This window comes from Gavia stellata, chromosome 16 (genome assembly GCF_030936135.1).
Source record: "Gavia stellata isolate bGavSte3 chromosome 16, bGavSte3.hap2, whole genome shotgun sequence".
In the NCBI taxonomy this organism is placed as follows: Eukaryota; Metazoa; Chordata; class Aves; order Gaviiformes; family Gaviidae; genus Gavia; species Gavia stellata.
In genome coordinates this window covers 3,163,762-3,186,685 of record NC_082609.1, presented here as the reverse complement: position 1 = coordinate 3,186,685, position 22,924 = coordinate 3,163,762, and positions in this window count along the sequence as shown.

Here is a 22,924-nt window from a genome sequence, read left to right as displayed (position 1 = left end):
ACAAACAATTATGCCCTTAAACAAAACGTAAAGTGATGTAGTCACGGGTAAGTGCCGTAAAGGCTGCGTGGTCTGACCCGGCAAACAGGCATCTCCGCGCGGTGGGACGGTGTCCGCAGCCGCAGTGTCCCCAGCCCCGCGGCCGTCGTCCCCCCGGCTGGACAGGGGTGTCTCCTTTTGGCAAAGCAACACGGTGCAGAGCTGCAACCCGTGGCTGGAGGAGAGGAAACCTGATTATTGTCATTAAATGACGGGGTGCATAATGCCTTTGAGAACAGCAACACCTTGGCCAGCCGTGGCGCCTACTTCTGTGCTTCAGTTTGTCTATAAATTGAAAATAATATGTCTTTATGTTAAAAGGTCTAAGTGATGCTCATATCTTGCTGTGAAATCTTTAGATGAGGAATGGTGCGTGGTGTGAATGCAAAAATTATGGTGGATGTTTGTTAACAAATGTGTATAGAATTGATGGATATATCTGGTTATCTGCTAAAAGAACAGGTTTGCTGCTGGCCACACAAAGACCATGCTCTTCATGTGAGCCTGGCCACTCCGAGCCCTCTCATACAGATCGGGCTGCTTTTCTGGCACAGGACTTGCTCTGCTCTTGGACTTGGGTGAGAAGTTGTCCCCGGAGCCCACGGATGTCTCCGACGGGCCCAGGTTTTCCCCTGAGAGCAGAGGATATCTGTAGGGGTTATTGAGTTTTATGGAGCTGTGCGCCTTCTTTGAGGTCAGGAGCTGTGATTTCCCTGATTTAGACGCGTGTTTGCTCTCTTTCAAAGCCTGTTATGCAGATTTGTCATGTGAGAACGGGTGCTCCCAGCTGCGTTGGAAATGCTTTGCCATATGTCATGGAATGAGATTTCTGACTTTACTCCAGGTGAAGCATCAAATTGATTTAAATTTTCTATTGAGAGATGGAAGTTATTGTCAGAATAACATTCTTCTGTTTTCTTTTACTGGACTGTTATTTTCACAAAAAGATATAGGAGAAACTGTTACTGGAAAAATAAGTGCGGTCTCTGAATGGAAAAGCAGAGGATTTATGTTTACATAAATAAACATAGAGGGTAAGTAGGCCATTAGTTAGAAATTTCAGGTTTTGAATCAACATACGTTGAATAAATGACTGAAGTTATAAGCATTAAAAATAAATAACAATAATTCAGGTTTCATAAGCCCAGGTCATTCTATGTAGTTTAGAGCTTCAGGTTTGGATAGAGGCTGAAATTTTGGCTGTGCTGAAGTTAAAGGCAGCTTTGCCATTACCTTCAACGCGGGCAGAATTTCACCCTGAGGGAAGGTGCTGCGAGAGCACCGGCTGATTTTCCATGGCAAATTCAGATTTTCCTCTCATTAGAGTATTCAATTCAGAGCAGAGTACTAAATGGGAAGTTCAGCTATTTGTACACCTGGAAAGTGGTGAGGACGGTTTCTCTTCTCCTTTCCTGCCACCTGGAAGGGGAGTCTCAGCTGTATGAGGGGAAAGACAGAAAAATGACACAGTAAATTCTTACTTGGAAATGTTTATGTAAAGCAGCAATCATATGGATGTGACAAAACATCTGAAATAAACACAGTACCTGAGAGTCTGAGTCTTAACAGATAGTACAATTTAAATATTTCTTATTATATTGTTACATTTTTCTAAAGTTTGTCAAACTTTCAGGTTTGATACAATAACAGTGCTAGTAAAAGCTGGTTGTATTGCTTCTTTCTTTTCTCTTTGTACTGAATAATTATATTTGCTCTTTAATGGAGATGTGTATTTTATATCAGTCATTGCTCCCTGAAAAAATATTTTCCTTGGAAGTGAGTTAAGCTTAATTAAATAGACTGACTTAATTCTGAAAGAAACTGTCCATCTGGAGTTGTAATGCTGTTTAATTTACCCATTCTTACGTTGTCCTTTAGTTAACTCAGACGATCTTCCTTGAGAAGCTCGTTCTGGTTTGAAAGGTTTTGAAGAGAGATGTTACTAAGTCATGCTCATGGAAGGTGCTTTTTCACACTCCATCATTTAGAAAGGGGATAAAAAGGCTGGATGGAGAATATAACTGGCTTTGCCGGGATGCAGGCTGCCCAGGACAAGGCAGGCATCTTCACTGCTGCCTCTTGAGCTGTGGCCTCCCAGCTTCAGTCATGTTTCTGATGGCTGTGACCCCCAGGACATGCGCATGTGGCTCGGTGAAGGACATAAACCCAGAGACGAGTCTCAGCGGGGCTGGGAACAACTTGTTCTTAGCCAAGCTGCTTAGGTGTGAAATTAATTGCTGGAGTAATTTGGATGGAGACAAACCCTATTAGGACATGCCCATCTGTGAGAGGAGAAGACACTTCCACAAGTGAAAAGGTGTAAAAAAAACCCCAACAAACCCAAGAAGGGAAGTACCAGGAGAGTTTCCCAACCTCCGGAGCGAGGGGTGTTATCAAAGTGCTCTGCAGGCTTTGCACCGCAGACCTGGCTTACCGGGGTGTGCCCGGGGACCGGGCTAATCTTCCTTTTAACTCAATGACCATTGAGCAGTAAGAAAAAGCAACTTGCCCAAAACCTAAGTCAAGGCACAAATTCACCAAATAGCAGTTTTGCTGTGTGTTGTACACAGGGACAGAGTTGCAGCGCAGGGTGGCACTTCAGCTCACTGGAAAACCTGTGCTTTGTTGTGGTTTATTATTCTAGTGATGTTTCCTGAAGGATCTGATGGTTACTGCAGTCCTCCTCTTCGTTTTGTGGGTGATTTTGGTAGGATCTGTAATTTTGGAAAGAAGCCGTTTCTTGGAAGGCAGGAGCACCTTGATGTTGTAAGCATGGTCTTCCTGACAGCACCTGGAAGACCCTCCAGTACATTATTAGCCAGCGCACCCCTGCGAGCTCATCCTGAACCTCTCGCTCGCAGCTGCTTCATTCCCCTTTCCATGGCCGTTTGCCTTCACCTGCTCTGTGTGTGTCTAAAACTGCCCGTAACAAAAACAAACCTCTAAAGAAAACAGTTGATTCTCTGGACAGAGAGCTGTCATCACATCCCTAAACCACATTTCCACCCGGGTTATGCTGACATGCCCAATCTATCGTTATTTTGTTTACTCGGCAAACATTGAGCTTTCACATGTATTGTCTTTGGTCTTAAGTGATCCTATCAAATTTTAAATGATCTGCATCTATTATGGTTTTGGCAGCATCTCTCTGCATTATCTATGGTGAGTCTATTAACCCTCTCTAAATGCAGCTATCTTCTCTCTTAATTTCCCAAGTCAAACATCAGTGCATAATCACAGATGAAGTTAAAAGCCAGAAAAATCAGTATTTTTTTCCACATCAAATGATATTAGGAGAGATTTGTATTGTATTTGCACTGACATTTACCTATACACTTCTGCATCAATGAGCTGTGTTAGTTTGCTTTTTTTTTTGTATTGAAACAAGAACTGCTGCAGGCACTAATGCATTGAAAAAACCCTATTCCTTGACTTCTTTCCTGCTTATCTTATTTCTTTTTCAAACTGAAATCTTCCAATGTAAACTCAAAATCCTGTCCTGCAAATAGCATATACTACACCCAAATCCAATTTAATATGCATAAGTGAGCAGTTTTGTACAAGCACGTGAAGGAGCTGAGTTGAAGGTCCCTTTGGAAAACATCGTGCTCCAAGGTAGAGAAGTTTAAAGGTTAGATTTCCATGTTGTTTTCTTCAGCTACATCTTCGGAAATTGAGAATTCATCTACTTAAACATATAAACCGTCACATTTTTCAGGTCATGTATGGATGGAGATTTTCCAGGCACAAATAAACGGCGGTTCCAGCTGGCCCCAGTGGGGATATTCCAATTTTAGTATTTGAAGTTATACGTCTTTAGCCAGTACCTTATTTCATGTATCTGTTGCTCAGAAAGCAGGCTTTCTACTGTATAGGTGGATAGTATGGAACAAGCTTGCACTGGCATCCAGGTAAGACAGGCACCACCCAGGGAAAAAAAAATATTATTGACTCCGTTTTCCAGAGGAAGAACTGAGGCACAGGGTGAACCAAAGCCTTACCCGAAAATAGAGTGGGAGACTACAGCAGAGCTGACATTAGACCTTGCTCATTTAAAAGCAATACATACGTTTTAACTGCACATCTGTATTTTCTCCTGCTGCTCTTGGGGTGTCAGGGTTGCTTTCTACAGTTTCACCGTCGATATTTGCAAAGTCATCCTGAAGTACTCAGTTTGGTGCAGTGTAGTTCAACTTTTCTCTCTGGCTTTACACTGAGCATCTCACACGGAGGTCCCTTAACATCTGGGCTTCCAGCTGTAAGACTTTCACCTCGCTCCCCCTCTCCCACGCTTGCTGCTGAACCTGAAGTGTTTTTACGACAAGATGACAACAGCCATGCCCGTTTGCAGTTCATTTGTTCTGACTATCAAGACACACACCAAAGGTTTAGGTTTCCCACGCTGGAAATGCCCCTCGGTATCTTTTAAAATGTGCGGTAATGTTCTATTTCCTTGTAGCTAGTTTTTCTACTTACAGCACAAGTGTAGGATTTCTTTTCAACAAGATATTTAGCATGTAACTCCCCTTTGTGTGCCCTTGTATTGAAAATCTCCTCAGCTAGTCACTAGATTAGGGAATAGAGATACATATTCCTTCTAATCTTTCTCCTTTCCTTGAGCTTTTGCTTTGCCCACTATACTTAATGCTTTTCCGGTCTTTTACATTTAAGAGTAAGAACCGATTCCTGGGTATTCCTTATTTGTCTGTGGTTAAAACAGGACTGTGTGAATAAAGAATCATATTTTATATTCTGAACATAAGGGTAGTCTGATAGTTCTTGAAAATTAAAACATGAAATTGAAATGAAAATCAAATTTCAGTCGTTAGTTAATCTGATAAACAGGAAACAACTGAGTTGATGAAGGGGAGCCAGATTGCTGCATGACATCAAGTTGCACAACTGCTGTGCTCCTACAGTTCTGTGCCTTTAGGTTGATCAAAGGAACCCTGTCCCCAACACCACTGGCATTGCGCCGTGAAACATCACCGTGCTAATGCAGATGTGAGTGGCTCCTTATTAGAACTTGCGTTTTAAAATCTGCTTAATTCCCTTTGTCTCGTCTCCTGTGGCAGTACAGCTGCCGGTGCTGTGTCGCTTGCCAGGTGGTGAGCTGCTTCGCAGGTTCTCCCCTCTGAAGGCAGCTAAAAATATCGCCGAGCGTTGCAGGATCAAACCTGGAGATTTGCTAAGTTGTCAAAGCCAGCCAGTGCTGCAGAGCACGGTGGCACCGAGTACATCTAAATCCTCGAAGCAGAAGTTTCGTTTGGAAGTTGACTGGCAGATGTAACAAAAAACCTTAGTTTCTCGGGGTAACTCGTGCAGCCGTGGGTATTCATGCCGGTGCAGATGTGCTAGGGAAGTGTTGAGCACCTGTGTGTGTTGATCTAGTATACGTTATATGGCCTCTGCAAATGCTGAGTGGCTCCTGCATTCGTGGTGGGAATTATTCTAGTTCCCATGGTCTCAAAAACCATGATTTCCAGGTGGAAGACCAACAGGAGCTTTTGTCAGCCACTCTTCTGTGCCCCACCACGGCCATGGGGCATAACAGAGCAGGGAGCTGGAGCAATAACACAGTCTTATCTGCAGTCGAGTGAGGATGTGGCACTGATTTCTTACCTTCAGGGCAGCCTTGGGACAAGAAGGCTTTCCGATGAGAAAGCCAAAGCCGCTGCTGATGTAAGACTGCGTAATTCTCTGCATTTTGACGTTTGCGCACACAGATACTACTGTCAAAAACCAAAGGCATCATACAAACTTTTTTTCTCCGAGGTCAGATTTGGTAATCTCAGGGAAGAAGGGAATTAGTGACGCTTCCATAAAGAAAAGGTCCTCTGCCCAGATTTTCACACCCGCTTTCAAAGTAATTGTTCTTTCTGACGTGCAATGTGCACGTTTCCCCTTTGGGTGCTTGGTTGCTGACCTGATCCTTGACGGCTGCTTTTCCTCTCTGTGCACGGGTAGAAATGCGCACCTGTACCTTGTATACACAGTCGTCATTGTTGTATTTTACACTGTGTGTGTAGGGACACCGATTACTAACCCTTCGCTGTTCCACACGCTGATAGCTGTTTTGGCCAAGGTACTCCCACTATGTTAATGTGTTCACAACCTCCCCACCAGGATTCACCCTTAAGGATTCAAGTGACTTTATCCATTGGCTCCAGGAAGAAATAAGGCAGGCTAGGATGGCATTTTGTTGAGTTATTATTCAGTATCTTGAGCAATTTGAGTGCTTTTCTCAGTGGAATTAGGTGAAGGAAAGTGGAAAGGAATTGGAAGGCTGTGTTTCTGTGGGAAAACACACGGTCCATTTTCTTTGCATTATCTCCTCTGAGGTCATGAAAGGATGATGAAATAGGTCCCATGGGATGTGTTTGAAGTAATTATGTCCCCAGGTTATTTATTGAGTGGGGTCTCCTTTTACTTACAGCTCTGCTATTTAGAATTAAATAAATAATTTGCTTTAATAGTTAGTCTCCAATCATTGTATGAATTATGTTTGCTGCGCATAATGAGAAAATTGCACTGTGCAATTTTAATGTGTATGTTAGCATATTTATCCTTGGACTAGGTTTATGTTTAAAGAGATGAGTAATCATCTAAAAAAGTGGTAAAATGATATTTGAATTTCTTTTTGATGGCTTAGCAACTAAAACAAGACTCCAGCCCCTTCTCCCTCTGATAAGTAGAGACAACCTGTGGTGGTTTGAGGGGGATGAGGATGGTGCTGGTGTTGTTTGACTATTGTTTATCTGCTGAGTTTAACCCTGCGTGTTTCTGTATGGCTCAGTGCATGATGATAAAACTGGAGGGATAAGAAATAATATACAAGAAGAGGTTTTAGTAATGATGCCTACTGTGGAGAGAAGTTAATGCAGCAACAGGGCACTGAGGGACTCTGAGCGGGGAAGCCGGGAGAGACTTAATTGATTTCACGGGTGCAGCCCCTGCCGCACACCAGCCAAATCTGTCCTCGAACTGGCACTGGGGAAAGTGAGAGAAGGAAGGAGGGTGGAGAACAATAAAAAGAAAAAAAAAAAAGGGCAACGGAGGAGGCTGTGCGCAGCGTCAGAGCTGCACTCGGTAAAGGGTTGGGCTGAGAACACTGGACTAGAAGAACTGGGAATTCGTGTCACTTTAATATAGCTGTATTCATGTCCTTGGGCTGGTGATAATTCACTACATGTGATGTATTCAGTGGTGATAGGGCAGGTATCTTTGGGAGCTATGGCTGCAATGCTGCAGCCAGCTGCAGCTGGACATGTTACAGCTGGGATGCAGCATTTCCCCCGGCCTCGCCGGGCTGCTGGGGCGAGCCGTGATCGCGCATCTCTGTCCTCCCAGAAGCCCGTAGGTCTTGTGTATGGGATCAGCTCCCAGCAAGTTGCCATCCATTAGTCCCTAGCCAAGACGTTAAGGGAAACCTTAAAGAATGAATACCTTAATTAGGAATTTTAATGAGTTCAGGAGGAAAATAAATCCATTCCTTCCCCCCCACCCCAGCATGTTCCTGACAAAAGAGGGGCTTAGGTAGGTCTCAGGCTCCAGAACTATGAAATCAGCAAAAGCCAAAAATATTAAGGAAGGAAGAGAATCACAGAATCATTAAGGTTGGAAAAGACCTGTAAGATCATCAAGTCCAGCCATCACCCCAACCCCACCATGCCCACTAAACCATGTCCCACAGTGCCACGGCCACACGGTCCTTGAACACCTCCAGGGATGGTGACTCCACCACCTCCCTGGGCAGCCTCTGCCAGAGCTTCACCACTCTCTCAGGAAAGACATTTTTCCTAATATCCAGCCTGAACCTCCCCTGGTGCAACTTGAGGCCATTTCCTCTCGTTCTATTGATGTTTTCTACTACATGAATTTTCCTCCCCAACACAGAGCACACACTGCCAGGTGAGGAGAAATCCCTCCCGCTGCCCCCTGCACTTGTATAGCCAGGGGAACATCTCCTTGAATCATTTCACATAAAAGCTTTAAAAAAGAATAATCCATGTTTCCCTTTATTAAACCGATTCTTAGTCTGGACCACTCTAACTTGGGGCATTATGGGCTGCTTTTTCTCTAACTCTTTGGCTGCCGGGCTTGAGGGAGAGGGGTTTAGGTCTCCTGTCCTCCTCCTACAGCTGTATGAGCAGAAGTGCTGCAGTCTATCTCACACCCTGGGTAAGTTTTATTTCCAAAAGGGCAGAAGGCATCATGGTTTAATCTCCATGAGAAAGAAATGAGCAGATGGAAATCTAATACGTAATGATCATTTCACTTTAAAAATCTCCCATCTCTAGTACGTTTGGATAAATGCAGACCTTGCATGTGCACTAAGAAGGGCTTTATTAGCCTAATGGAAATGGCTTATGATGTCTAAAAAGGTCTGAATCAGTGGGGCCCATGGCAATCCAATAGTGCATCATGGAAATGTCTTCTAAGCCCTCACAGGACTCCGTGGAGAAGCTGATCCATTCGCTGGGGTGGGGGCTCTGCCCATCCCATCCGATTCTGACACAAGGATATAATTTTCTGTTCAGCTCTGCATTACAGGCCAAAAGCTGCTATTTTCTATCCACTGAACTGCTCTTTAAAAGTTGTCACCGAGGTTAATAATTGAACCTCTGGGGAGCTAAGGTTAGGGATGGAATTTTTCTGTCAGTATAATAGAGTCTGCTTAAATTCATGGATTTAGCTCTGCATTGGGATCAGCAGAGAATATTCCCAAGTGCATAATGAACAAAACCTGTCAATAGAGATCAACACAATTTTCAGCTTATGAAGGACAACTATTTCGCCTTCATATTCTTTGTACAGCTGTAATTTCCTCTTATGCACAGTGAATTTAGATCTTTTTTCATTTTACTATTTATGTTTTTATAGCCTAGCAAAACAAAGCAAAAACTTGATTATTTAACCGTAGACAGTCCAGTGAGAGCATGCCCCACTCTGAGACAGTGAACATTAAGTTAAACCAGCGTGTGTAAGCAGGCGTACGTGTTTCCATATGCTTGCTATGCTTCTGTAGCTGTGGCAAATTGCATGAAGAGAAAGGGGTTGTCATTTTCCAGGATACACTTAGCTTCACTGTTTTCCTCCTATAAAACTACTGGATAGTTAAATAACCCTGCCAGGGATTTTGCCCCATCTAAGCTGATTTAGGCTCACCTGCTGCAAGCTGGGACCTGCTGCCCGGCAGCGCTCATCACGTTCGGCTCATCCCGAGGCTTAGCAGGGAGGAAAGGTCAGGCGGGTGCGGAGGTTTCCCCGTCACAGAAGGTTTTACTCCTTCTGTGTTTGCCAAAGCCTCTGTTTACCTGCGCTCAGAGTGCATGTACCTGGAGTTGCATGTTTGCCCATACAGGAAGGCAAAATATTACCTTAGTCTTCTCATCCTTAGAGCATTACTGATTTATTGCATTTGAGAGCTCTCCTAACTCTGACTGTCTGCGGCTGCGGTGACTTCTCAGCGTGAGAAGCTACGGGGTACCTGGTGGACAGCTGCGTGGATGGGAATTTGGAAAGGCTGGGAAAAGAGGTATAACAGGGACAAGGAGGTCAGAGGCTCTCTTGGGGAACGTAGAACGAACTATTAAGACCACAGCTAATTGCTAGGACTAACAGCGGGGTATTAAGGGGGCCTTGGCAATCTCTGCCTGTGAGTGTATGTTGTGATCAGGCTCCAAAAATGGGTTTCCTGGTATTCAGGGACTTAATGAAACAGGGAGGTGGTGGAGCAGAATTTCCTTGGGTGTGTTACGAACACGGAAACGTGCCACTGTCCTACTTCACATGCCTCTGAGCTGTCCAGTAGCCTGGAACGGGAGGAAAATTATTCCTGTGTCTGCCAGAATGGTGGAGGAGCGAAAGCAAGGGTCGTGTACACTAATGTCATGATCTGGCTCATTGAACATTTCTATTTGTGTCTCCTGTAAGGGACTGGGGATGCGAACTAAATACGTTCTACTGATACAAGAGGTTTCAGCTTGTGTCTGGAAAGGTGACCTTTTGGATCCAGGGGCTTGGCTATGAAGAATTGTTTGTTGGTCCAGCATTATCTGTATTTTCAGTGCTGCAGACATGCAGGATGCTATGAATATAAATCTTCACTAAAAAGAAGTAAGAGAAACAAGAGCAGCAGAACAGCAAGCCTTCTAGTAAAACACAACTGTCAGTCTTAACACTAGAACATGTATGTACATACGTGTTCTTATTTATTAGAACTACCTGAAATACAGCATTTCTGTTCTGTGGAAGACTGATATTTCACAATTCAATGAGAAATTAGAAATTGCAACTATATTTGAAAAAAAAGTTTCCATGCAACCAAAATACTTTTTGTCAAAGTTAAAATGTTTCATTTTGATTCTGGTGTTTAAGTAATAGATATTTTCATTTTGCCTGGAATTCTAAGTTATTGCTCTGAGACACACATTTTAAATGGTGGGGTACTTGGAATTGGTAATCTAATAATAACTTGTTTCATAACTTTTAATTGGTATTCTAATGAATTGCTTTTGTCATTGGTATTTTAATTGGATCAGCAACTGGTGCTTGATTTTCATCTGTGATTGGTTTTCAAAGTGTCCTTTGTTACTGATACCTAATCCTGTTAGGGTGGAAGAGAGGAACTGTGGGTTTGGATTTTGTTCCTGTTTAGCTGCTGTGGTTAACGACCAAAGAGAGCAGAAAAAAAGTCCCAGGCTCTTTTTAAAATTTATTTTAAATTTATTTCTTCTTTCCTACTCTGCATTTGTTCTCACAGAATGATATTAAGAGAGTGACTATGCTTCAAATCACACCTAGAAACCATACTGGTTTCTACCTCTTACCTCTACCTCTACCAAAATGTTGCACCGGCTGCAGTTTATTCACTTTTCGCTATCTAGCTCAAGTCATTAAACCAAAATATAACTCTTCCCCCCAATAATACTTAAATAACCCCTTGAATTCATTGCTGCTACTTTTTATCTGATGTGCAAAATTATACTCTATAAAATACCAGAAGCATCTTTTCGTGCTTTGAGGACAGAAAGTGTGCTTACTGAAATATTTTATTCTGTGCCTGGTTTCAAGCCTTTGTAATAAAATGAAACAGGACCTGGCTATGAAGTGAACCTTAATTCAAGCAGACACATTTCTCTCTCGAGGGGGACATGCTTTCCTGATCGGTATGTGTGGTGTTGTAGCCTTTAATAGCGGGTTTTTGCTTCAGTGGTAGACATCCAACTTTGAGTGGTACGGGAGGGAAGTTCCCTCCTGGTAAATATTGCCTGGCAAAGACCGGCTGTGATGCACAGTCCCTGTGACTCATTCAAGGAAAAAATGCCTTTGAGGAGGCGACTTCTGAGATAGTTCATGGGAATGGCAGATGCCAGTGGAGCTGGAGAAGGTGCTGTGATGGTGCGGTGCCTAAAATATTTACCAAAGGCAACTTGCAGCACTTCTTGTTGTTCGTTTTGATTAATGTAATGACCTTTAAAATGCGAGTTTAGAAAGCACACATCACGTAAATAGCATTTTCTTACCCATTTCTGCAACAGATATAGATGAAATCCAGCTGAGTGGCGAGAGATGACAGACAAATTCCCTACGTTTCAATTGCAGGGGTGGATTTTGGTCAGAATTACACCTGTGTAACCCCATTAGTGCCCTGTAGCAAGGGTGGGAGTTCACCTGCAGCATCTCTCGCACTAGGAATGAGCTGAATGACAAGAATAACTGAGCTGTATTTTTGAACTCCAGGTTGAGGTTGCGGGCTGCTCAGGTTGCAGGTTTTTCATAAAGGCTTGCCATGAAATTCCTGAAAGAGTAAATATGCAATAGTGTGCAGTGTTATCTTTAGAGCAATGCCTCAGACTTGCACTATGCCTTTAGAAATGGTGTTTCACATCTTCCTTTTTCTCACACTGGAGCGAGTAAAGAATTGCAAACTTCCCCAGCTGTGTGAAATCCAGCGCATAAAAATGTGTGGGTTTATGGATTTGTGAAAAAGCAGTCAGAGATGAAAATGGTATTTATTCTTCTGCAAAGCAGCCTTATGTGATGGAGCCAGGAGCTACTGTGACCATTAGTAGTGTCGGCATGTCCACACTGCAAATGTACAGAGTTGCTAAGCAACATCCAGAAATGCATTCCTATCTTGGCACATGGGCATCGATCCTGCAAAACTTTCTATGTGTACCCAAGCAGTTCAATTCGATTCCACCAGTCTATCCATGCAGTGCCAGACACCAACCAATCTGCAGAAGCGGGGCCCTCTCTGCTGAACTAACCGGTGCTTTAGGGATAGGTGATAGGGACATGCAGCCCACGTCCCCTGAGATGTTGTCCGGGTGCCCCCGTGGTGCTCCTAAGGCGCAGTTGCCCTCATCCTCCCTCAAATCCTGTCGTCAACGAACGCTGTTAAGCGGCTCGTTGGTTTTTGGTGTCCTCGGCTTGAGGGGAAAACGAGGGGTGCACAAGTAGAGGAAACCCAGTTACATTTCAGTGATAGGTTCAGAGGTCCCACCATAATCAGTTTGTACTCTGTGATCTTTGGCTGAAAATTACTGACTAAATGTCAGCCTGTATCATCCTCTGCAGATCTTTGCAAATGCATGAATGTTACTGTTTAATGTGTTGCTTATTCTGAAGACTATTATAAGTTTCTATTTTTAAGGCTATTGAAATCAAACTAGATTAGTTAAAATTTAGACTACTGAGACAACTAAAAGAACATTTTATTATCAGTTATTACTGTAGCACTGAGCTTTTAAGATTCAATTATTGTTTTACTTAGCTGCTGACAGCTCCTACACCCTTCACCCATTCTGATTTAACTTCTCGCCAGTCCCTTTTGGTTTTCCTTGTCTGCCGTGTATTGTTTCATAAATACTGAGGAGAAGAGCTTTCTTTCAGCAGATAGACAATAGGTGGAAGGAAACCCTTGGGAATCGATCAAGTTAAAACCACAGAAATGTAAGTGAATTATTAGTATTTTGAGTACATGCTTGGAAGGAGCAACATTGGCACATTAACAATTTGTTAATTAATGCAGGCAAAGAATATAGGTTGGAAAGGACTTCTGTGAAAATCCTAAGCTTGATTTACTACATTTTCTGCCAGACTCTTGGTCAAATCTCGTATACCAGCTATGAAACCAAAACTCCTGGTAGAGTCAATAGCACGTCCATGTCTGCATCAAGCACAGGATCATGCCTTTAGCACAGTGGCTGCCCACTTGAATGTTATCATTGACTTGCCTGGGGCTCCCTGACCTTCCCCGAAGCTCTGCACTGTGAAGGATAAATAGTTGGGTATATTTAAAACAGCGGAAAGAGAGAAAATTCATAATGTGGTTTGTTCCATGTTCTGCCTGGTTTGTTTGGCAATAATCACGGTTACAAAAGTTTTATACCAGCTATTCTGGTAACCATACTTTTTACGTAAATAAGGAACAAAGAGATCAAGGTCCAGAGGGTATTCAAATTTGCTTGACCTCATCCCTTAACTGTGCCAGGATTCATGCTGGGATGCAGCAAGTACAAGAAAGGGGAGCACAGCTGATGATAACCATCACGGAAAATTCTCCAGGAGTTCCTGGTAGCCAATTCATCATAAGAGGTGAATTTCACCCTGATACTGAGTGTCACTACAAGCCCTATTCATCATTTATGTCTCAAAACGCTGTATTTGGAGGAGGTAAGTGGTGCGTAGGCATTTTGCTGGCTTGCTGCTCAGGATGAATTTTGACCTACGTGCTCAGAGTTACTCTAAGTAAGCAGAGTCGAAAGTGGACATATCTAGCCCTGAGAAAGAAGTTCTCCTTCTTGTGATAAGAGTTTCAGAGGTGACAGTTCAAAATGATGAATGGTGCGTACTGCAAACAACTGAAGATTAATTAAAAAGAGAGATTTAACATTCTGCGCTATTTCATAATGCTGACATTCTCCTTGAAATATATACAACATCTGCACACTGAAGTTCAGCCAGACACAAGACATCAATAAATACTCTGCTTTGAAAAATGTAGCTTCTTGATAAATATTGCATTAAAGAAGATGATGCTGGTGTCTGCTCAGTGGCTGTTGGGTAGCCTGGCAAGACAATATTGAAATTATGTGCTGCACACTCTGCATGTGTTGCATCAATTAGGGCTCCATCCATGTCCTGCTGAAGTCACCGCTTCGTTATTACCGTGGCTGGAGTACCCTTTGCTTTATACCATCTCCTTCTGTATGGTTCCCATCCTGAAAGGAGCCCAGAACAGCCTTCTAGAAAAAGAACCCTTTCTTGCCAATTCTGCGAGCGTTATTTCCATCAATATCAAACTAATTAAAACCTCAGCGATCAATATTCTAGACTTTGTGTTAGTTCCTCTTATCTATTTAAACATGTGTGCTTGCTCTGTCTCTTCCTTTTGCCCAAGAGGTCTTAATTAAAGATTAACAAATCAGCTGGAATCAAGTAAGACCAACTGAGCCAAAGGGAAAATATGAACTTGTAGAAACCCTAACACAAGCTTGGAAAAATTCTTTGGCTGTGGGTTTTTGTTTTTTCTGACTACTTACAAAACAGCTCTTCTTCATCTTGTCTTCGTGGTGCCCTGTAGCGCGGGAAGCAGAAGCTCATCAATGCTGTGAGAGAGGCCGCTCCTGTGTGTTTCTTCTGATGCAAATAACGGCATCGAGAGTGCTGTGGCTACCAGTATTCATACCAGGAAAATACTTCACTCTTTATTTCAGTGAAGTGGGTCTCTGAATGTAGGAAGTGATTTGTTTTGATTTAACAAGGTTGCCTAAAATGTAAAATTCAAGTGTATCCATAACGCCTGTCAATACCGCGCAGCGACGGGAAAAAGAACCAAAAACACTGAGTCGAGTGTGGGAAGAGAGCAAAGACGGGGAGATCGTGAGAGGAGAGCTGCGGGTGTAGATTGCAGATTATAAGAGAAGCGTGTCATGCCAAGGGACTACTAAATTATCGTTACTGTTAATGAAGGAATAAGAAACATGAATGTTTGTTTTTGTTGAAGTTTCTTAGCCTGACTCAGCAACGCTTCTAAAGGTTTTTGAAAACTAGAAAAAACCTCTTTGTATCTCTTGGACAACCTCAAGGGAAAGGCTAATGCTTCAAAACTGCCTACCAATAAAAGCTAATTGGGATTTGAACCTCATCCCTAATTTTGCCAGTAGTCTCGGTGATGTCTCATGCCGCACGGATACGAGAGGTTTAAGCTGTAATGAGCATGAAGAAAAGTCTTCCTGAGGCTGGAAGCTGTTCTCTCTGAGCCATGCAAGACCTTGGTGGTTTCCCAAACCCTGACCTAGACCTTGACATTATGGAGACCTGCCCTGCAGAACAGCCACCGCCTTTTTAAAGGGCTGTGCAGCCACCCCCAGCTGGAGCCGGTGCAGGCGGGAGATGAGCCAAATCTGCATCTCAGTTTCACCTCGCCCCAGCGTGAAGAGCTGATCCATGCAAACGCTCTTATTTTATTTATCCCTTTATTTGAAGAATCAGATCACTTGGCACTTGACAATGTTTCTCTCTTCAGCTACACAGATACAGTGCCAAAAGTGAAGCTTCTCCTCCTCCTGCTCCTTTTTTAACCTGGTTTTTTTTTTTTACTTCTTTGGCTGAAAGCAGCAAATGGATAAATGTGTTGACAAGCAGTAGCTCAGCAGAGAACAAAAGTGGGAAAGAACAGCTTGAAAGAGGTAATCTTCTCCTGCGTGAGAAGCAAATGCACATGGGAGTGAGAGATGAGCAGGTAATAAAGGTACTTTTGCCTTTAATGCATCCAGCTCCTGGTATGCAAGCAGAAATGAAATGAGAGAGAAGCTATTTCTTACCTGGACAGAACAAACGTCTGGCAGCATGGGCTACATACATGCAGTGCTGCTGGGTCTGCCAGGGACTTACTGCTTTCTCGGTATCAAGCCCATTCAGAGTTATCAACAACAAGAGATAGATGCAAGTCTTGGGTTTTTTCCTTTTTTAGTAGGTATATACAACTGTGAAAATTTGCAATACAGCTTGCAGCAATAAAGAGGAGAGAAGATGCAGTCACTGCACGGAGAGACAGGATGAAGAAATAATGGGAGGGATCACGCCACCGAGTGGGATTTTCCACCCACACTATTTTTGTTGTTTTCCTCATAATTGGTAGTTTTTGTTCTCTGAGAGGGACCTTTGGGATATACAGATTGCATTCATCCACCACCATCACCCACAACTTCCCTGCTATCTGCTCCTTCTCCTTCACCCTCCTTCCCTCTCCATTTCTCCTTCACCCTTAGGAAAAAGGAGGTAGAAATTGTGCTTTACACAGATTTCTGCGTCACTTTGTGCTGAGGTTGTGTCCTGCTTCGACTAAAATGTGGTTCTGGTTATGGTTGTGGGCGCAAGTAGAAATGAATACTAGTAGCCAAGCAAACCCAAAATCTCTGGAAGAAATACCAGCTGGAATATCAGCATTAAAATAAAAATTCATTTTAGATGTCTCTGCCCACTGTGGGTTGTGCCAATACACAAGCCAAATGTATTTGGAAGTGGCAAGGTCTAGGTCTAGTCCTGTGTACCTCTGCGTGGTCCCTAAATCCAATGCTTTTCTAACCCCTACCTCTCTTGCTGTGATTGGACATTGTTTCTCTTAGTCAGAGTAGACAAGTGATAGGATTTTTTTTTTTTCTGTTGAATCACATTTATGAAAACTCATGCTTGTTTTCTAGCTGGCTTGGGCCATGGTTAATAGTGCTTGTTTGGACTCTGAACAGAAGAATATTCAGCTTGAAGCCTTCTCAAACTGGAAATAAACTTGCAAAAAAGAAAGTTCAGCTGACCAGCGTTTCCTAGACCCGAGGATTACCAAGATGGTCTGTTCCCTGCACTAACTGACCTTGTCACTCACTGTACCTCCATGCCAAATAAATTCTGCAGCCTTCTGGGTTGGCAGGTAAAAAAACTATTCACACATTACTTTTTTTTCCTCTGTTTTGCTTGGTTTCTAAAGAGATTAAATTTCCTCCTCTAATATTTCCAGTTTCCACTGGAAAGAAATGTCTCCCTCAAACAACCTATAAACATAAATAACAATGCACAGAGACTGGAAATATATATAGAAACTCTACGATGTACATGAAGAAAACGTAACAAAAGAGATTTAAAAAAAATCCATAAAACATAATGTAATCTCGCTATTGATTTAGAATTATGCCACCCCTTCTCCAAAGCCCACCAGGCACAGTTACATTTACAAATCTAATATATGCTCATGCAAATGAGTAATTGCTTATAGACTTACCTGTTTTGTGCCTGCAGCTTCCTTTCCATAGCACAAATGTAGCAGATGGGTGTAATGGGTGCTCTCCTGTTGGCATTGAGCTGTCGTGAAAAACAAGCAGACCAAGATTTTGCCGTGAATAAGACTCAATACACAGTTGCTGAAGACTATCATTCAGACTAAATTTGGATAAACAGCTTGTGCTGTTAGGGGTAAAGACAAACATTTCCAAAAAGTTTCAGTTGTCTTTCTGAAAAGCTGGTGTAGTCTGAAGGTGGCCCGGGGAGAAGAAAGCTGCGCCTCGTCGGGAGCAGGGCTCTGCTGGCAGCTGGACCGAGGGGCACCAGCAGCAGCTCTGAAGAGGTCAGCAATATCTGTACAAGATCAAAGCTGCAGCTCTTCTGGTTTCAAGGGGACTGAAGATACGATGCAGTGCTGTGGGTGCAGGTCTCAACAGCTTTCCTAACCCCAGAAGAGATGGACACCCCGCTTGCTTCCATCTCCGCTTTGTTCAGGTCTTTGTTATCTCTTGAAGGGTTCTGCTACGCGGGAGAGCCCAGTCTACAGCCTGTGTGTGCGTGAGGTCTGCAAAATGCATGATTAACTCCTTGTGATTTTGAGGGGAGTTGAGACATCTACAAGTTTTCTGAAGGTTTAGGTATCTCTTACCCTTGCACCAAGTGGAAATGTGACCGAGGAGGTCATGGATGAAGGGAGTCATTCAGCTTGTCCCACTATGATTTCCTCCTGCTCATCCTATTTTGGAAAAAGCCTGCAGAATGTCTTGTTCAGAAGGCCCTTGTGAATCTTATGTGTTCTTTAAGCCTTCAAAATAGGGCATAAGTAGAACTTCACTAGTTCACGGATGTTGGCCCAAGGGGGAATGTCACACCAGTGGCATTCAAATCTCCCTATCTTCCTGGCTGGGCCTTTAGCTTTTATTCTGCTTAATGGCATTGGTGAAAAGCCAAAGAAATGATAAAAAAATCAAACTGGCTACAGAATCAGCAAAAACTCACAGTAATGGATATAAGACTTCTTTTCCCCCCTCTAGACCTTGCATGTAAATGAAACATCAGCAGTTTGCCTCTGCTGAGGACCAGAATCGAGCACTGTGACCGAAGAGGTAGATCAGTTATCCCTCCCGCACTGTGACAATACTGATACGGGTTGTCACAGTGAGAATTATTTATTTAAGGAGATTGAAATGGGGGAAAAAAAGAAAAGTATATAGCAAACTGATTATTTTTTTTTTAATGTTTAGTAGGATGGTGGACTTAAGACCTTAGTAATTTGCAGTGGTTTAGATCTTTTCCCTACTACACAGCAAAGCAAATCTTTTGGCTATATATAAAATTTGACAGCTGCTCTCGAGCCCATATACATTGACAGCAGATCTGTCCGTTACAGGTAGCTTCTCTGTTAGGAACTGATACGCATCTTAAACTGATAGGGAGAGGTTAAACCACCAAATTTTGTAGAAAGGATTTAACAAAAATCTTGAATGAAATCTGGAAATAATAAAAAAGTATTTATAAGCTTAAACAGGATCCTGTGAAAAGGTGATAAGTATTGTGCAGTTCCTGCTAGATTGAGGGGTGTTTTTGTGCTGGCTTAGAAAGAGATAGTATTCATCTTTATTTGTGCCACAGCTTTGATAGAATGGGCTTAAAAGGTAAGATATATATGAGCTGTACTCAGTCTCCAGTAGCAATGACAGTTTGATTTTATCACTGCCAAATGCAATATGCAGCCTTGTGTTCAGTAACCCTCCAGAAATCGAGATGCATTTTAAGTGCAGGAGTAAAGGACTTTCTTCTTTGCTTTTTTTCCATAAGAAGCAGCAAAGAGCCTGGCAAATGCTGTGTCTCTTCCAGAACTTGTTCATTACCTGGTGGTGCAGCTGCAGGTGGGATTTGTGTTTGTCTCTATATATGACTTCGGGAGGTGCAGAAATGTGGCTTCTAGTCAGTGTGCTACGGTAGTTGAAATCTGTCTTAGTGGAGCATGTGTCCTTGGATTACTGTTGTACAGCCTTTTGGTTATATCAAAACAGCTGGCATACAGATAATAGTCACTGTCATGAGTTTGAAAGAGGTTATTGAATTGGTGCAAGCTACTGTAAATTGAAGTGAGCACGGCTTTTCAGAGATCCTAAGAGGGAAGGGAATAGCTAGGCTGAATCTTCTTGCTGTAAGAACACGTGCACATACCTTTTGGGAGGTAATAAATATGTTCCTACCCAGTTCCCTTAAAACTAAAATATTCCTCTTGCCAGCTTTGAAATAGGTAAAGGGACTGTGTACTCCTGAGACAGAGACGTTAGCAATTGCCAAGAGAACTGCTCTGAAATAAAACATGTGGTTGCTTTTGAAACCTGACGTTGGAAATGAAGCAATTTGGATTCTATTCTTCACTCTGGCCCAAACATTCAATTATAGAAAAGTTATTGGAAACCCAGTAAAATTTCCTTTATTTGAGTTTCGTGATATATAAAATGGGAATAAGCGCGCAGGTTCTTTGATGCTATGTTAAACATTAAGTGACAACATTATCATAGTTAGTCATTGATATTTGTGAAGCATGTGGAAATCTTTGAATATGTAGCTGTGGTTTTGCTAGGTAATGTTGAGGTTGTAAAGCATAAGTAAATGAAGAAATAAATAAAGGGAAATAACAACTTTGTAAGATGTTGCTGATATTTGCTTCCCATAGATATTTTAGGTAATACAGCTCAGAGTTTGGATTTCTGGGAGTGAATATAGCCTAGCTCTGCAGCGCCTGATTTGTGTGGGTATTTTTGGGAAAAAACAAGATTTCGAATATACCCTGATAAAAATGGAAACTACTGTATCACAAATATTTCCAGCAAGACAACCACCGTATGTAAGTGCTTATATATACAATCTTGCAAGAGGAAAGAACAATCAACCCCCCGTTGTTTTAATGAATTATGACATGGCAGGTGGTGTAATATTTTACATATTGCAGTAACATGAGAAAATTATGTTTCACAGCTTTTGCTACCAGGAAAGTGCGTTACATGCTTGAGTGAGTGACAGGTTTTCTTTAGGGAAGGTCAGCTATGGAGTCCATTCTGGAGTGTCTGTTGGACTATCATTATATTCCTTTAGAGTAGAGTACAGTTTAGGCAGAGAAACTAATTTAGTGTCAAGGTCAAGAAAATCCTGTTTAAGTTGGATGTGGTTAAATACTACTGAAATGGGTAGAAAGAACTTGAATTGAAGGAGCCTGTAGAGATCACTTGCTGCCAGCTTTAGAGAGACACGCTTTCTGACATTTCAGTTAAACTGAGTCAAAAAAATTGCCTTTGTGAGTATGATTGCTCTTGGTGTATCTTCCTTCAAAAAAATTGCCGCCTTTTCCAACGACCTTTTTGGCCTTTTCATTCCCTCACATCTTGGGGCAATGTTGATGGTAAATCCGTGGAGTTTGCCTTTTTCCCTCTCCCTGCTGGGTGGTTATGTACGATGAACGTGAGACCACAATCCCCGTAGCTGACTCCATGCCCTGCTTCCTCTGCCCTCCTTCACCTCGCTTCTAGATTTTACTCCTTTTGGGGAGTCTCATTTACAAAAATACGCTTTTCTTATGAACCATTATTTGCAGGCCTGCTATTAAACTCTCACTGCATTTATATTTTTGACAGTGTGCACCAAATTGCTCATAATTCCATTATGCTCCGTATATCACCGAGTTGGGAGAGTAATTCTGGCATATGCTAATGCCCCTTGGTTTACACACATAAAATGCTATTCTGGTAACAAAGTAGTGAGTATGTTTTATAACAGGATATATATCATTATAAATGGAACACTGGTTTTACAAAATATTTTAAGAGGAAGGTAAATTAGATCATGAAAAGTGCATAAGGGCTATAAATTATGCAGTAGACTAAAGAATTATTATAAAGAGATTTGGTTGTGGCCTGATCCCATGAAACCTTTAACTGTGGCCATTAAAATAAACCATATCAACTGCTCACAGCCACAGAAGATTTATTACATCCCATGGAATGGTCACCTGAAACTTCAAAATTGCGTACTGCATGAAAATAATGGTCACCCCTAGTTCTTGATGCAGATGTTTTTATTGAGTGACATTAAATGGGAAATGGTGGTAGTTGAAACTGGAGTTTTTATAGTTCTCTGTCTTGACATTCAAAACATTTTTCCCTTAAAAGGTGCCTAGAATTTTTAGATAGGAAAAGCTTCAATGCCTGATTTGGCTTTGTGAAAGATGCTCGGGGGTGACACACTGAGGTACCATGAGATGGAGCAGTGTATTTGAAACCATCACTGTCATTGAAGTTCTTCCTTGGGTATTGCAAAAAAACCCTTCAGTCTTCCTCCTGGCTAAACCAGGCATCTCTTAATCTTTCTCTCTCTCTTTTTCTCTTTTTTTTTTTTTTTTTTAATTTACCTATTCTTTCTTTACAACATCACATTGTTTGTTTTTTGGCCTTCTTCAAGCTTATGTAGCCTTCTCTCAGGAAGATTTCCTTCAGAGTCTGTTCATGGACCTCCCTGAAAACTTCTTGGTTAGGCATCACATCACAGCAGCAAGACAGAAATAGTCTTTAAATTAAATTCTTGGAGAATTAGCAGCACTTTTGTGCCCTGCTCCCTGCTGGAATGGGGCAGTAGGACAGTCTCCCAAGCCCCACCAAGAGGTCTCAGTCCCCAGTAAATGAGTTGGGGCCATGCAGACTTGGGAGACTCATCATGGTGTAGTTCCGTGGTATTACAAACTTGTTTAATTTTTATGCTGATGAGAGATGAAATCGCAGATTGTCATTACTCTACAGTTAGCTGTGTCATGGAAAACGCCCATCAGGATATCTGAAGAAGAAACGGTATTTATTTAATTTGTGAGCTGGAGCAGTTTTGAATCATGGATTTTTTTAAGACCTGAAAAAGCCTTTGCTGCTTCAGATGAACATAGTGATCGAGTCCATGTTAGTGGTCTGGCACCTGGGCTGAGATTTGGAGTAACTTCCCTAGATGGGACAGCCAAGAAGCGCCGCTTATGAAGAAGCGGAGGAAGGGATAACATGAAATATGTTTGAAAGAAATGAAATTAGATAATGATTAGGCACTAACCAGGTCATTAATTTCTGGGCTATTTTAGGGAAGGAGAAACCCTGCAGAAATATGTGAAGGACTTGTGCTTCTCCCCACAGTTTAAATCTCTCTGAGAGTCACAAACTCTCTCATCCCTATTCCCCAACCTGGGATCAGCAGTCGCCCTCCCTCCGGGTGGGTCAGGCTCCCCCCGTCTCTCTGTGTGTCTGAGAAGTTGAATCTTTAAGTCCCTATAAGTTTCCATTAGTCACTAAAAATTGCCACTGTTGTGGCACTCCGCTATATGGCTTTTTCTTAATGTAGAGTAGTTTTAATTTTGCTACTTGATCATCATCACAGCAGTAGATAACATTATTTTTTTAAAGATGTGTGTAATGTCAATATAGCTCAATTAGGGCAGAAATGGATCACAAACGAGCAGGTTTTGCAAGGCAGAGATCCAGCAGCCAGCTGGGCTCATCAGGGGCACGTTCTCACCGGCATCCAGAGAGAGTCAATGATTTGGACATCTCCT